The sequence below is a fragment of the Macaca thibetana genome, chromosome 9 (assembly GCF_024542745.1).
Source record: "Macaca thibetana thibetana isolate TM-01 chromosome 9, ASM2454274v1, whole genome shotgun sequence".
NCBI lineage: Eukaryota > Metazoa > Chordata > Mammalia > Primates > Cercopithecidae > Macaca > Macaca thibetana.
In genome coordinates this window covers 28,865,782-28,879,704 of record NC_065586.1, presented here as the reverse complement: position 1 = coordinate 28,879,704, position 13,923 = coordinate 28,865,782, and positions in this window count along the sequence as shown.

Below are 13,923 nucleotides of genomic sequence, written 5' to 3'. Positions count from 1 at the left end.
GCCCCTCCTGCACGAGTGGGAGCTGCAATCCTTTAGAATTGGTAATCACAAACCCCTCAGACCCAAAATGAAATAAAAAAATATGTAACATTAGACATTGATGGAAAAGGACTAGATCCTACCATAAGCATCCTAATAAAAGGTGGGGTTCAAAGACACTCTCCAGAAACAGTAGTTCAGACTATCTATGATGAACGAAATGTGCCAGTATCTGAGATTCCAGGAAAAACTAAAAATTTGTTTTTGCAGTTAGCCAAAAATGTAGCCCAGTCTCTAAAAGTCACTTCATGTTATGTTTGTGGAGGAACCCTAGCAGGAGATCAATGACCATGGGAAGCCCAAGAATTAGTTCCTACAGACCCAGTTCCTGATGAATTCTTGGCCCAAAAGAACCACCCTGACAATTTTTGGGTTCTAAAAGTCTCAATTATTAGACAGTATTGCATAGCTAGAGAGGGAAAAAGATGCACTCATCCCGTAGGGTGGCTTAGCTGTCTTGGGCAAAAGCTGTGTAATAGTACTGCAAAAACAGTTATATGGTGGACTTCCGGTTATACAGAGAGAAATCCATTCAATAAATTTCCAAGGTTACAGACTGTCTGGGCCCACCCAGAATTCCACCAGGACTGGACTGCCTCCACCGGGTTATACTGGATATGTAGACATAGAGCCTACGCTAAGCTGCCTGACCAGTGGACAGGCAGTTGTGTTATTGGCACTATTAAACCATCTTTCTTCTTACTGCCCATAAAAATATGTGAACTTCTGGGCTTCCCAGTCTATGCTTCCCACAAAAAAACAAAGCATAGCCATAAGTAATTAAAAAGATGATGAATAGACCCCTGAAAGGATCATACCATACTATGGACACAGCACTTGGGCACAAGATGGCTCATGGGGATACTGGACCCCCATTTACATGCTCAACTGAATCATACGGTTGCAAGCTGTTTTAAAAATCATCACTAATAAAACCGGTCAAGCCTTGACTATTCTGGCCCAGCAAGAAACTCAGATAAGAAATGCAATCTATCAAAATAGATTGGCTCTTGATGACTTGCTAGCAGCTGAAAGAGAGGTCTATAAGAAATTTAACCTTACTAATTACTGTCTACACATAGATAATCAAAGGCAAGTAGTTAAAGACATAGTCACATGTGCCCGTACAAGTGTAGCATGAATTCAACCCTGAAGCCATGTTTAAAAATTAGTTCCCAGCACTAGGAAGATTTAAAACTCTTATAATAAAAGCTATAATAGTAATAAAAACCTGCTTACTGCTCTCTTGTTTGTTCCCTGTACTTCTTCAAATGATAAAAAAGCTTCATCACTACCTTAGTTCACCAAAATGCGTCGGCACAAGTGTACTATATGAATCACTATCAGTCTATTACACAAAAAGACATAAGTAGCAAAAATAAGAGTGAGAACTCTCACTAATAAAAAATGAGAGTCTCAAAAGGGGGGAAATGAGGAAAGAGAGAGACCCTCTCATATTATTTTATACTCAGTACCTGTTTTAAGAAAAAACAATGAAGTAAAACCAAAGACAAGCCGCCCGGCGCCAGGCCCGGAACCAGGCCTGGGTCTGCCTGGCCTAAACCCAGTAGTTAAAAATCAACTCATGACTTAGAAACCGATGTTCCTGACATGGTATAGAAGAACATTGTGAAACTCTCTGCCCTGTTGTGTTTCACTCTGACCAAATACCCCCTGCTTGCTCAAATCAATCACAACCCTTTCATGTGAAATCTTTAGTGTTGTGAGCCCTTAAAAGGGACAGACATTATGCACTTGGGGAGCTCGGGTTTTAAGGCAGTAGCTTGCCGATGCTCCCAGCTGAATAAAGCCCTTCCTTCTACAACTCAGTGTCTGAGAGGTTTTGTGTGAGGCTTGTCATGCTACAAGGGCAAGGGCTGTGGATCAGAGGACTTCCCACTCATCTGGCCACTGGACTCTGCCCTGAGGAAGTGAAGTCTCTATCATTCCCCTCTCCTTCCCTTCTGTGAAATGCTGGTTCTCTAACCTCAGAGGCCTCATGCCCTTGAAAGGAGTAAGCGGCCTGCATTGTGAGGCTCCAGAAAAAGCCACCCTCTGACTCTTGGCAAGAGTGACTCTGAGGAAGCTGGTGCCTCAGCTGCTGAACAACCCATTGGTGTCTCTGTGCCATAGCGGGGTCAACCCTGCCCTGCAGTGGAAATCCCAGACACACCCTTTATTCAGCTCTCCTCTCTCCTACCCCTCTGCCCACCATCTCCAAACTGGTTTGCCTTTGATCTCAGCATAAAAAACTCAGGCTCATTATAAACCTGTTGGTACTCTAATGACAAGAATGCAGACAACAGTAATTAATGATGAACATTAAATGGCCCAGCCTAGCTGCCCAGCAGAAACTGGAAGGATAGTCATAGTGAGTCACCATCTCCAGCAACAGGAGTGTGCTGCAGGCTATCTGGGATGTGGCTTTGTTATGCCCAAGGTCTTTTCTTTGTAGCACAACACCTCAGTGAGGGCCACTTTAACAGAACTGTGAAGCCTTCTACCTGCCTCCAGTTTCCCCTTTAAACAATTTCCAAGGATTCCACCAAGCTCTTGCTCTTGTTTCAGGGGCCTGGTGAGACACAGGCATCTTCCCCCTTTTCCTCTCCAATTTCAAAAACAAACTCTGATATCAGACATTTACACCTTAGTGATAATTAAAAAAAGAAAACAACAACTTACTTAAAGTCTAATGTGTGATAACTGAGGCAGGAGAATAGGGCCTGGAGGCAGGGAACATAAAGCCCATCCACACCTTTAGTTCCTAGAACTAAATCAAATGAAAGCACTTCAGCAATGACAGGAATGTGAATAGCTTTGTAACTTCACTTCCTTCTCTCCATTCACGCCATTTACACTTTGTAACTTCACATTCATCCTCTCTATCTACATAGACCACCACCCCAAGTAACAGCCTCTCCATTTACAATAGGGCACATTCTAAGTAAACGACTCTGTGACTTCACTTCATTCTCTTCATTTACACAGAATATTCACCAAGCAGCCAGGTTGGTGGCTCAAGCCAGTAATCCCAGCACTTCGGGAGGCTAAGGCAGGCAGATCACCTGAGGTCAGGAGTTCAAGACCAGCCTGGCCAACCTGGTAAAACCCTGTCTCTACTAAAAATACAAAAATTAGCCAAGCATGGTGGCACTTGCCTGTAGTCCCAGCTACTCTGGAGGCTGAGACACAAGAATTGCTTGAACATGGGAGGTAGAGGTTTCTGTGAGCTAAGATCGTGCCAATGCACTCCAGCCAGGGAGACAGAACAAAACTCTGTCTCAAGAAAAAAAAAAAAAATTCACCAAGTAACCAACCAGAAACCTCTAGAGTATTGAAACTCAGAAAATTCTGTAACTAGGCTCTTGAGCCTCTCCGCTTGAGCCCGCTCCCACACTGTGGAGTGTACTTTCGTTCTCAATAAATCTCTAATTTTGCTTTCCTTGCTTTGTTTGTGCATTTTGTCCAAATCAATTCTTTGAGATGCCAAGAACCTGGACACCTTCTACTGGGAACAGTAACCACACAACCAATTTCTAGGTACCCAGGAGTGAATTAAAGCAATCAGTCCCCATGTCAGCATTGAGGAGAAAGGCAGGACATTGCAAAGCCACTTTTTTTTTTTTTTGAGACGGAGTCTTGCTCTGTCACCCAGGCTGGAGTGCGGTGGCCGGATCTCAGCTCACTGCAAGCTCCGCCTCCCGGGTTCACGCCATTCTCCTGCCTCAGCCTCCCGAGTAGCTGGGACTATAGGCGCCCGCCACCTCGCCCGGCTAGTTTTTTGTATTTTTTAGTAGAGACGGGGTTTCACCGTGTTAGCCAGGATGGTCTCGATCTCCTGACCTCATGATCCGCCCGTCTCGGCCTCCCAAAGTGCTGGGATTACAGGCGTGAGCCACCGCGCCCGGCCGAAAAGCCACTTTTAAATGTCGTGCTGGGTAATAGTTGCACAATTCATGTTCTGAAAAGTACAAAGCATCAGTTTCACTGACACACTAGGCTGGGTATGGTTGGTTTCTGTCTTTAGCTGTACTACTGAACCAATGTGCTTTTAATAGGAAGGCTGCACCCTTGTCTAATTTTTTTTTTTTTTTTTTGCACAATAACTTGCTTTTCTGTGCTCTGTGTACTGCTCTCCTAGGGGCCCTGTGGGCTTTTATGTTTACACTGGCAAGAAATATTGAAAGCAAAGAGTTTCTTTCTGTCTTTTTTAAAATAACCAAGTACAGCACTATTCCCCATGGTCCCAATCTAAGTTGCTTTCAGTCACCAGAAAGAGATTACGCAGCCCTAGCAACTTTGCAGCGCTTTACTCTGAAGCATGAACCAAGCCAAGGTCAAGCTCACAGGCGGCATCTTTCATTACTCTGGGGGCAAAGCTACAGTCAGACCCATCAGAGTGGAGGCTTCTGGTCTCCAGCAAGTCATTATGTACTTAGGATTATCATTAATTTTCTCTCCCTGAAGTGCTTCTGATGAATGTGAGAGCTAAAGCCGACTATGCATTCACTGATAAAAGGTTCTATGTTCAATTTTCTAAAAGTGCCCTTAGAGAATCCCCAATTTCCTGCCTCTTCCTAAGAAGAAGCTGAGTTTGTGCTGCCTTCATAAAGGGAGAACTGAATCATCTTGGTGTAAAAGCTTCCTGAAGGTTGGAAGGAGAGGCCCCTGGGACATTCAGAAGACTTGGAACCTTCTGGGACCTGGCAGTGTAGATAGAGCTGTTATTATTTATTGCAGACTTAAGAACTGTACGCCAATGTCTACATGGCTCCTGTTTCTCCATCCCATTTTCCATTTGCAAGGCTTCAGTCTCCTTCCTGGGAATCTTAAAAAAGCTCCTACAAGTCCTGTTGAGCCCAGTGCATAAAGCCCATTTAGCTCTCTATGATGGGTCCACACTGCCCGGGGGGGTCACCTGACTCAATGCATTCTTTTGGCTACATCCTCAGTTGTCACATTTGATTGAGGACATCAGCTGTCTCAGATATGCTAGGGATGGATCTGTGCATTAAAGCAAGCAGCTGGGATGCCTTTTGCTCACTGGGAGGGAAGGACATGGAGGCTCTGAGTAGAAGCGACTTTGAGTAGACAGTGCGTGTGTTCACACCCAGAGCCCTGTAGCATGGTCTTTTACTGAGACATAGAGACTCTGAAGCATTTTTTTGCTAAGCTTTAAAGTTTTAATTAGCTTATTGTCATGAGCTGGAATGGGCTGTAGACGTGTTCAGGGCATTGAAACAATGCCTTCTGTGTAGGGCCCTTTTGGAAGAGAATTCTGGGGCTTAAAGTATAATGGCTTCCTGTGTCCCAGGGCCCCAGTATGTCTTGTTCTTTCACCACTGTCTGGGCCACTCCCAGGCAGCATCCAGGGTGTCTGTTGTGGGGTTTCAGCCACTGCTATGAACATTAGTGCCATGCATTTCCTCCTCATGGCACAAATGAAGGCCAAGCTACATAGGCTGGCATTGTCCAACATCTGCCTAGACGCCTAGCTTATGGCTGCAAAGAGCGCCACAGATGACCAACAGATGCAAGCTCTGCAAAGAGCTCTGTACCTAGACAATGAAGTTCCTGAATCTCCACACATGCTGATAGAGTCCAAATTAATCTATCACACTGTGGATCTAGCAGATTCTTGTCTTTGATTTTGTTTCATCATCCAAGTGAATACAGTAATTGCACTTGGACACCAGAGTGTAACAGCTAGTTCTCAGCCCAATAGTCTTGGCACGAAGGACCAAAGTAAGCTCTTTAGGTAAATTGCATGGTAAAGGGAAGGCCTCTGCTCCAGACAGGAGACTTCCATACATTCCTGGGTGCTGAGTGAGAGTTGCTAAGTAGCTCACATGGGCGGTTTGACTTCAGGAAGAAGTGAGGAGTTTCTTTAGGAGAGCTAGAAGTTCAATAGCTACACACTCTGGACTAGATGAAGCAAAGACAGGCCCTGTTCAGCCTCTGACACAAAGGCACTCCCAGATCTTGGTAAGGCACTCTCTGATCTTGAAGTTGAGGTTTTCAACTCTAAGTCTGCAAACAGTTTTCTAGTGAGTTGTTGGATTTTTGAAAGAATCTCAAGGATGCAGGAATCAAGACAGAGGACCAGTAAGACTTGACCCAGCTACCCCCTAATTTTAACCAGGCCATCTCCAACCTGACCTCTCTTATAGATTGTGACTGAGTGGGATTTATTTTGAATAAAGGATTTTACTGCTTAGGAAGCACTACCATATTATAGCTTGAAACCTGGATTAGACAATCTCAAAACCATGCCCCATTCTAACAGTCTAAGATTTTAGAGAGTTCTGCAGTTCTAATACTCACAGGTGCCTGCCGGGTGCGGTGGCTCATGCCTGTAATACCAGCACTTTGGGAGGCCGAGGTGGGTGGATCACCTGAGGTCAGGAGTTCAAGACAAGCCTGGCCAACATGGTGAAACTCCATCTCTACTAAAAATACAAAAAATTAGCCGGGCAAGGTGGCAGGCGCCTGTAATCCCAGCTACTTGGGAGGGTGAGGCAGAAATATCACTTGAACCCAGGAGACGGAGGTTGCAGTGAGCCAAGATTGTGCGCCACTGCACTCCAGCCTGGGCAACTACTGTGAAACTCTGTCTCCTCAAAAAAAAAAAAAAAAAAAAAAAAAGTTAGGCCAGACCACTGTGGGAGCAGATCGTAGCAGATCTAAAACACTATAGTCTTAGGGAAGTGAGAAATTTAAGTAGACCCCCTCACCTTGCAGAAACTTTAGTTCCAAGACAGAGGAAAAAGGAGAGATTTTGATACTATAGTTAAGGAGGGTTTTTTTGGATTCCCGTTCAACATCCCTCTACCCCTTGCCAGCCTCTAAGACCTGCTAAAGCGACTGTCACGATATTCCAGTAGGTTTGGAATACTCAGAAAGAGGTATGCTGTTGTACAATGTTGGTCAACAGTCTTTTGTTCTGGATGGTCTGACAAGTCCATGTAATCTCTTACTAATTCTTTTCCCTAATAGCCTCTACCTCCAGTCCATTCAACTCTTGTCCCTTTACTAACCTGAACAAATCAATAGCTAGTCGAACACCCACAACTTTAAAATTTTACCTCCTAAGGAACAATTTGACACTGTAGTGATATGACTCAAAAAGCCAGTCTATTTTATTAAAGGACTTGTTCGTTTCAGGAAGCTCTGTCATATGTAACATCAAACAACTGGTTGCTTGGCTTGAAAACAATTTTCAACTAATTCCTTGGAAGTTAGGTAGACACAACCTACTTCTGGGAATAGCTGTCAAAAATGCTGTGTCATTAAGGCATCGTGTATTCAGTATTGGGTACCAAATATACAGATTTCAGGAACAATAGGAAATCTGATACACCCTTTGGAAACAGAACAGGTAAAACTAAATATTTTATCTCTGCTCGGATGTGATTTACATAGTACTTCTATACTATTGCATATTCAGTTATCAATGCCTCGTGAGATAATGAATCTTTTTCATTATTGTAGTTGTGCTTGAATGCAATACTCAGGGCCAGAAACACGTGACACTTAACACTTGCTTTGAGATAAACCCCTTGGGCCGGGCGCGGTGGCTCACACCAGACAATCCAGAACAAAAAATTGTTAACCAACTTTGTACAACAGCACATCTCTTTCTGAGTATCTCAAACCTACTGGAATATCATGACACTCACTTTAGCAGGGCTTAGAGGCTGGCAGGGGGTAAAGGGATGGTGAATGGGAACAACAACAACAACAAAAATTCCTTAACTGTACTATCAAAATCTCCTTTTTTCTCCTTCTTGGAATGAAAGTTTCTGCAAGGTGATGGGTCCGCAGTAATCCCAGCACTCTGAGAGGCTGAGGCGGGTGGATCACCTCAGGTCAGGAGTTTGAGATCAGCCTGGCCAACAAGGTGAAGCCTCGTGTCTACAAAAAAATGCAAAAATTAGCCCGGCGTGGTGGCATGCGCCTGTAATCCCAGCTACTCAGGAGGCTGAGGCTGGAGAATTGCTTGAACCTGGAAGGCAGAGGTTGCAGTGAGCCAAGCTCGAGCCAGTACATTCCAGCCTAGGCGACATGAGCGAAACTCTGTTTCAAAAAAAAAAAAAGTTAAACCGTCTTACTGTAGAGGGGAAAGAACTATGAGTTCAGTGACACAGATCCCAATCCCGGATATTACAGTGTATCTTCAGAGGGAATTGCTCCATTTCTCTTGGTTAAAAGCCTTGCTCAATTGTAGTTAGGAGCATGAGGGTGGAATCAAACAAAGCTGGGTTTGCACCACTTACACGATGAGTGATCCCAAGCAAGATATTTAACCACTCCAAGTCTCAGTTTTATCACCTGTAAAGTGGGCACAATAATTAGACCTATCTCATGAGGCTGTTGTGAAGATTAAAGAACACAGAGTGAGTGCTGAGTAAGTGTTCATTATTCTTATTATTGTACTTGATTTCCTATAAAATGATTTTGTATAACACTACTTCTAAGATTATTCTCCATTTTAAAATTCTATGATCCACAGGTTTGTGGAGATCAGGCTTCCTCCTCTAGAGTTCAAAACATCCAGCTGGTCCTGGGAGCTGTGCTGAGGATAGCCTGTTTCTGTGTCTTCTTGCTGGGGTGACTACAGCGAAGTTGTTAGGAACCTGCCTTCAAACACTCAGAACAGGCTGGCCCAAGGCATCGAGAGGAAGTGGAAATCAAAGTTGATGACCGCGCAACAAGTTTCTGGCTGGTTGGGGACACACATGCACAGAGGAGGTTTTGAGCGATGCCTTAGAGTGTTTGCAATTAAATTGGGCCAGAGAGAGTGCTGGTGTGCTGCTACTCACAGCCTGCTGGACTGTGGACCAGAGCATCAGCATCACCTAGGAGTTGGTTGCAAATTTAGTATCTCAGGCCTTGCCCCAGATCAAATGAATCAGAATGTGCATTTTAAAAGGATGTGTGCTTTTTAAAAGGACGGAACGTTGTGTCCTCCCAAAATTTCTGCGTTGAAACCCTACCACCCAATATGATGGTATTAGGAGGTGGGGACCTTTGGAGGTAATTAGGATTCAATGGGGTCATAAGGAAGAATAGAATTAGTACTTTTATAAACGTCATGAGAGAGCTTGTCTCCCCTCTCTGTTCCCCACCATGTGAGGGTACGAGAAGTCAGCAGTCTGCAACCCAGAAGATCTTCACCAGATCCCAGTCGTGCTGCCATCCTGATTGAGACTCCAGCCTCCAGAACTATGAGAAAGACATTTCTGGTGTTTACAAGGCACCCAGTTCATGGTATTTTGTTATATCAGCCCAAAAAAACTAAGACAGGACTTCGCAGTGTTTTTTTTTTTCTTTCTTTTCTTTTTTGAGGCGGAGTCTTGCTCTGCCGCCCAGGCTGGAGGTGTAGTGGCGCGATCTCGGCCCACTGCAAGCTCCGCCTCCCAGGTTCACACCATTCTCCTGCCTCAGCCTCCCCAGTAGCTGAGACTACAGGCACCCGCCACCATGCCTGGCTAATTTTTTGTATTTTTTTTTTTTAGTAGAGACGGGGTTTCACCTTGTTAGCCAGGATGGTCTCGATCTCCTGACCTCGTGATCCACCCGCTTCAGCCTCCCAAAGTGCTGGGATTACAGGCATGAGCCACCGCGCCCAGCCTGGTTTGCTGATATACTATTTCATTCCACTGAAAGTAATGGCAAAAACTGCAATTACTTTTGCACCAACCTAATATTGAGGAAGCACTTATTCAGTGGATTCTAGCAGGAAGTGTCTGTTTCACGTTTCCACGCCCTAAAATCAAGATGCTTCAAGAATAAGGTGCAACAGTGAGACATGAGCTGAGAATTGCCTTTGAAGTAAGAGGATCTGGTGGCCTTGGTTTGGAGACTTTTCTGCTCAACGTCATCTGGTGTGTACTTTGGGGCAGAAAAGCTCTTAAGGCACAACATTTTTACTCCCTTTATGGGATGTGATAGGTGGCACTGGAAGATGAGTGAAAATTCCACCAGCATCCTACTTCATGGCTGGATGAGAGGTATTATAGTAAGGAGTGGACACAGGAAGCTTGCCCTACCATTTGAATCAATCTTCTTGAGGCAGAGACACTTATCTTGAAAGAGGAAAAAAAAAAGTCAACTAGAAAACATATTTCAAGTAATAAGCACTAAGCCAAATAACTTAAACAGAGAAAACTATATTGGGTTTTGTTTTCCCAAAAAACAAAATTTGAAAGATATCTTCTAAATGTTTTTCCTATGCAGTGCAATAAACCACCCCTACTAGTGGATGTTGCAGAATGCAACCAGTATCAGATTGTCTGTGATTCTATAAAGGGATGGAGATGCCCGGCAGGGAAAACCTGAATGCAATTCTGTTCAATGAGCCCACAATTGAGTCTCTGCTTTCTTTCTATAAAGGCACCTTCTGGAGGACATCAGCAGTCAGATTCTCGTCATCAGTAGTTAACAACCTTTAGTGCCAGGATGATTTGATGGAACCCATCCAGAGCTTGTCAAGAGGAAACACGAGTTTTGCCTTCTCGGTCTTGCCGTGTATCTCACCAGTGCTCTTTTGCTCATGACGGCCTCACCTATCTTACGGGTAAGGAAACTAAGTTTAGGAAACTGTCCCCATGTGACAGCTCCTGTGGTTCCAGAACTTGGACTTGAATGAGGGTCTCTGTTTCTGCAAAGCCTGAAGTCTCGCTTCTCTGCTGTATTGCCTCTCACATCGTTTGTTCATTTGGGGTTAGACAAGGTGGCCGTCCTCAAAAAGCTTAAAATTCTTGTTCCAATCGTTGTTCCAATTTCAATAGAGTAGACATTTGTTTCACCTCCCCCCTTTCAGCATAATCCTGTAACCCACATGTAAAGACATGAAATAACCAAACCACAGGGCCCTGAGAAAAGTTTTATTGAGCTTCGGCTCAGAGACACGGAGTTCCTTTGACGTAGAGATGCTTATATTAACACAGAAAAACAGTCCCATAGGAAATATTTTCTGAGCAAAGGGAAAGCACAGAGTCAAAAACTTAAAACCATTGAGATCTGAAAAGATCGTCCCATCCAAAGAGCCCAGGACAAGTTCACTTTCTTTTATGGGTGTCCATAATAAGGAGCATGCCCCTCAGAGGTTTCTGGGTTGCATCAATTTGTACAACATCAATCAGGAGCACAGAGTCTCAAGATAAATGAACTTTTCAAGGCCTTGCTCCTTATAGTTTCCCCACGTAGCATCACCCAGGGACTTGTAAGAAATGCAGATTCTCAACCCCACCTCAGAACCACTGAATCTGAACCTGAATTCTAACAAGGCCCTTAGTTACCACGAGCTATGATCATGCCACTGTATTGCAGCCTGGGCAACAGAGTGAGATACTGTCTCAAATAATAATCACATACAAAGAACTCTCAGCAAAACACAGCAATAAGATAACAAGTCCTCAGGTTACTCATATACACCTTCAAGTTTCAGAAATTCTGTGTTAAGGCACTGTTATCTATTGGTACCTAATGCTGGTTGATCCCGGTGATACTTGGAATCATTGTCCCAGCATCTGATAAGCAGTATCCTTCAAGCTTTAATTCCTGAGTGGGGGTTATTTCTATTTGAGTGATCCATTTAGTGGGTGAGTGGCTAAAAAAATAATCTGGCTACCGCATTTAGTTTATGTCATATATGATGCCAATTTTGGAAGATCTAAAATATAACAAATGACCTCATAAACTGAAAATTACATTGAAAATGGAAACTGTGATGGACATTGGGGATTCACTGGGTGTTGTAGGGCATGGAAGTCATCTTAGGAACATCAGCTCTGTTTGTACAGAAGATGTGAGAAGCACCGACCAGGAGAACATCCCAGCTGCTGGAATGCCCAGGCAGAGACAGCTTAGTGCCTTGCTGTGAAAGAGCCTGTGGGTGGGTGGTGGGTGCCTGGGGTGGAGGCCAGTATTCACAGCCTGCCAGTAGGAAAGGATGAGGGTGTTCTTCACACTGAAAGGGCTGGTTTCTCTGGTTAGATTGGTTGGGATTGCTGATCACTAGGAATTTAACCTAATTAAGGCTAAGCCTCTGAATGGGAATTCCTTTACAATCAAATTCTGCCTGCAGACTGGGGGTGGCGGTAGGATGGGGAAGAAGGGGGAGATCCTCCCCTCCTAAACTCTCTTAGCCTTCATTCTGCTGAGACCCCCATCCATCCTGTAGTGCCTTTTGCTATTTTCTCCGCATTTCTGTGGACTTCAAGATTTGGAGATGCCTAGACTCGGCACATCTGACTCAGGATCCTGACACCAGTTCCCTTCTGCTCCATCACCCAGGCTTGCAAAAAATGAATACAAAGGTGTAAATTCTGTGTTCGAAAACCTGGATCAGTTCTTGCCTCCAGTGCTTGTTAGCTGAGAAAGCTACTCACCCTTTCTGTGCCTGAATTCTCCCAACTGGGAATAGAGCTGACCATAATATAGCCTTGAGAAGCGTTCCCTACAAGGTTGTTCCGAGGATTAAATGAGTTGGTGTGTCCTACTTTGTTATTATGTGCAATGCATGGGCTAGTACCTGGCACGTGGTAAGGGTGACTATCATTTTTATATCAAATCTGGAACTTTAACTCAGGCATTTTGCTACCCATAGGAAAAAAATAGAGTTAGATTCCTCCTAGCCACTAGAAAATTGAGGCTACTCTCCTTTCTGCCCTGGGTCTCGGGATTCTAGGAAGTCCAAGAAGAGAATGATCCATTTTTGGTGAGTACAGGCCTGGAGTTTGGGGGGTACCTGAGAAACTCTGAGGGTTTAACACAAGTTGACTTCCTGCCCCCATGAGTGAACTCTAGGGGATACACAGTTAGGCTATTTATAAACAAACACAACATATTCTGAGGAAAGGTTACAGGTTTATTTTAGGTGGGGTCCTGCTTGGCTGGGAAGGCCTGTACTTGTTATAGCTGCTTGGCTTAGCTCTCTGCAGCCTGGCAATGCGGAGTTCAGCTTGAGGTCAACCTCTGTTGAAGTTGGCAATGTGACATAACTCAGGCGGCTGGAGCTTGCGATAACCCCAGGGCTTCCCTTGGAATTTGTTGCTGTCCTGCTCTCCAAACAGGCATTGGAACAGCAACATGAATGCCACAAAGTTAAAACAAGCAAGATCTTTTAGGAAGAGAGAGCGACTTTAGCTACAGGATAAATCAGCTACCTTAACAGTGGAACGTCAAGTACATGCGATGACATTTTCCAGGTCTATACAGATGGGGATGTCTTTGGTATTTTCTGCTTCTTGCTCATTTGGACCCTGCTGCTTTGGGTACCATCAGGAGCCAGGACACATGAACCCTTAGCAGATTTAGCAGACTGATTTTTTGGGGGTTTGTTGTTTTGTGATTCTCTGGTTGAGATTTATGTTGCAAACTCAGAAAAACAAAGAAACCCACAATTTTCCACCTTCGTCAGTCCTTATAATAACTGCACATAATAATAGACAATATTTACAAAAATCTGGCAGAAGTGTCATCTCTCAGAACTCAATCAAAATCTCACATCTACTTTCATAAGGGACAAAGTAAAAGTAAAGCCCTTTGCAATAGAACAAAAATTCAGCAGTTACTATTCTTTGATTCTTAGAAAAGAAAAGAAAAGAAAAACCTGGTTGGCCAGGTGCAGTGGCTCACACCTGTAATCCTAGCACTTTGGGAGATCAAGGAGGGGAGATCACCTGAGGTCAGGAGTTCGAGACCAGCCTGGGCAACATGGTGAAACCTGTCTCTACTAAAAATACAAAAGCTAGCCTAGCGTGTTGGCACATGCCTGTAGTCCCAGCTACTTGGGAGGCTGAGGCACGAGAATCACTTGAACCCAGAAGGCAGAGGTTGCAGTGAGCTGAGATCGTACCACTGCACTCCAGCCTGGGT